Below are 3,275 nucleotides of genomic sequence, written 5' to 3' on the forward strand. Positions count from 1 at the left end.
TCTATGTTTTCATTTCTGCATAAAGGAATGCCTCTGGCTTAAAATGTGCTTTCAGATGACATATTATGAAGAGGCTATACTAAAAAACAAAATGGTTAATAAATCGATATTCAAGAAAACCCAATGCATATATTAAATGTTCATAATATGCTCATATGTAGGCTTTCTGCCTTTCCTATTTCTAGAGGCATCTGTAAAATTTACATTTAAATATAAGACAAAGATTACTTTTAGTCTCTTACAGTACTAAAATATATATAGCATACTTTTTCTTTTTCAGAGCTGAGTACCAAACACAGGGCCTTGCACTTGCTAGGCAAGCGCTCTACCACTGAGTTAAATAGTATACTTTTAATAATTAACTGTTCTGGAATTTGGGTGGTTTCTTTGCGTTGGGTTTTGATTTTGCTTTTTAGATGCCTTTTAGAAAACTAGTGGCTTAGGTAGCTAGCATACTAAACAAACAGTGGAAAGCATTATTATACCATCATCGAAATGCACTGTATTCATCAGTTAATTGTGCAACACTAAAATCAGATACATAATGATTTCATTATTTAGGCTTACAAATCATTATTCTCTGCATTCATTTCTCTTATATTTAGTCTCAAATCATTTCAATAATGTTTAAACTATTTTACATTTTGAAATTAACAAACTAAAAATATCCTGAGTCCTTACTCTACAGAGTCTTGGGAATAATTGGCTGTCTTAAGAATCATTAACTAAGTTGGGTATGGTGGTACAAGTCTTTAATCCTAGTACTCCGGAGGCAGAGGCAGGATAATCTCTGTGAGTTCAAGGCCAGCCTGGTCTACATAGCGAGTTCCAGGCCAGCTGGGACTACAGGGAGACTGTCTGAAAAACAAAACAAGACAAACAAAAATCAATAATTGCTTATTCTAAGAAATTCTAGTAGGATCTGAAAGGTGATTATAGGTTTTCTTCCTCAGTGTTCATTCTTTTTAAAACTTTTCAAATGTTTTTGTATATGCATGTATAGTTATGTGAGTCCATATGTGCTACCTATGTTCAGGAGCCCACAGAGAAAAAAAGTGGGTATTAGATTCCCTAGAACTGGAGCTACAGATGGGCATAAGCTGCTGTGTGGGTGCTGGGAACTAAATTCAAGTCTTCTGCAAGAACAATAAACACTCTTTACCACTGATTTATCTCTAGCTCCTCTGGTCTTCTTCCTTACAAGAAAGCTGGCCTTAGGTGTGTTTAATGCACTTAGCATTTACAAATTTTTTTGTTATTTTTATTTTATGTATATGAATGTATTGCCTACATGTATGTAAGTTCTGTCAGTGCACCCATGCCATACAATGCCTGCATAGTCAGAAGGGTGCGTCAGATCTCCTGGAACTGGAGCTCTGAACAGTTGTTAGCTGCTATGTTGGTGCAGAGAATCAAACCCAGGTCCTCTGTAAGAAAAGCCAGTACTCTTAACCACTGAGTCATCACTCCAATAGCCTACAAATATACCCTGTAACTAGGAATTACATTCTGGACCTAAAGCTGTGGTTTACATAACAATACAGTATCATACAGTATCATTCTAAGAAGTACTTTATTACATGGCTTGTCATCTTGTGAGCAGCAGAGTATACGCACATAAACTGACAAGACAGGGGCCTTACTAAGTAATCTGTGAGAAGACCTGTATGGAAATACAGAATCTTTGATGGAAATATGTAATATTTGACCATGTTTAGATAAAATTCATTATAGTGTTTGATAACAATTTTTAAGTATAACTGAAATGTGGCTTTGATTCTGACAAGTATATGGGAGCATTTGGAGACTTTAAGAAAGTTGCCTACTGTTGTTAAGATATATTTAACCTTAGAACTTGAAGACACAAGCAGCCGTGGACACTGTGGTATTTATTTCTCTTTGAACTACTGAGGCAAAGGGAAAGGGGAGGGCACATAGCTATAGTTAACTATTCAAAGTCCATCCCTCAACACTACAGAATGTGCTTAACCTGATAGAAAATTTTCACCTTAAATCAAGTAATTTTCCAAGACTCTAGCTCTTTGGGTCTTTTTCCCCCCTCTTAAGAGATGATTTCCAGTAGTTTGTTACTAAGTAAAAATAATTCCTTCCTTCCAAATTCCAAATTCCTGTAGAAAATGTTAGTGGTTGCTTTCAATATTGGATTTGTTCAAATATTTTATGCATTATTTTTATTTTGTGTGTATGAGTGTTTTGTCTGCATATATGTAAGTACACCCATGTCATGCAGTGCTCCAGAATGTGAGAAGGGGTCATCAGATAGTTAAAGATGGTTGTTAGTCACCATGTGGGTGCTGGGAATTGAACCTGGATCCTCTGCAAGAGCAGCCAATGCTCTTAACCACTGAGCCATCTCTCCAGCCCCTATTTGAATATTTGTTAAATCCCTTTCCTCATAACTAGTGTTTTCTTGAGGCTGATGAATTTCTCTCTCTCTCTCTCTCTCTCTCTCTCTCTCTCTCTCTCTCTGGTAAAACAAATAGTACTGTTTGCAGAGTGTTATCTGCATGCCTCCCGTGCAGACCAGAAATGCTGTAAGCCCTGAGCCTTTTGCTTCCTTCACCAATATATTGAAATCATCAAAAAATTTCTGTTCTTTTTGTAAAGGGTCTCCCTGCAGCCCCAGCTGTCCTGGAACTCACTATGTAGACCAGGCTGGCCTCTTTCACCTTCCAATATCTCCTGAATATTTCTAAATTGTGTGTGTGCACAAGTGGCATATATACACATGTGTGTGCAAGTACATGCTCCTGTGCACATACGGAAGGCAGAGGAAGGTGTCAGGGGTCATACTTTATAAGGTTCTGCCTTATTCCCTTGAAACAGAGTCTTTCACTGACTGTGGAAGGAGGCTCTGACAAGCAGACCCAGCAATCCTTTTGCACTGGGGTTATAGGCACATATCACTATGCCCGGCTTATTCTGTGGGTGCTAGCATACAGGAACACGTCCTCATGCTTGAGCATCAATCACTGTTCCCTATGGTGTCATATCCTCAGTCTTGTTTTCTGATTTTCTACTGCAGTATTGTTCAGTGAATTGTGTCAGAAACATAGGTGGACACATATGTGCAGAATTTATTGAGTAATAATAAATTCACAAGCTCCCTCAATTTTGTTGCTTTAATTCACCAAGCATTCTTATTTTACTTGGTATGGGTGGCAGCTGGCAATCTCAGGTTCTTTTATTTCAGGCTTAATTACTAATATTAGCTCTCAAATCACTCATTACACTTCATATATATATATATATAT

This window comes from Nannospalax galili, unplaced genomic scaffold, assembly GCF_000622305.1.
Source record: "Nannospalax galili isolate Female #2095 unplaced genomic scaffold, S.galili_v1.0 scaffold728, whole genome shotgun sequence".
Taxonomy (NCBI): Eukaryota; Metazoa; Chordata; class Mammalia; order Rodentia; family Spalacidae; genus Nannospalax; species Nannospalax galili.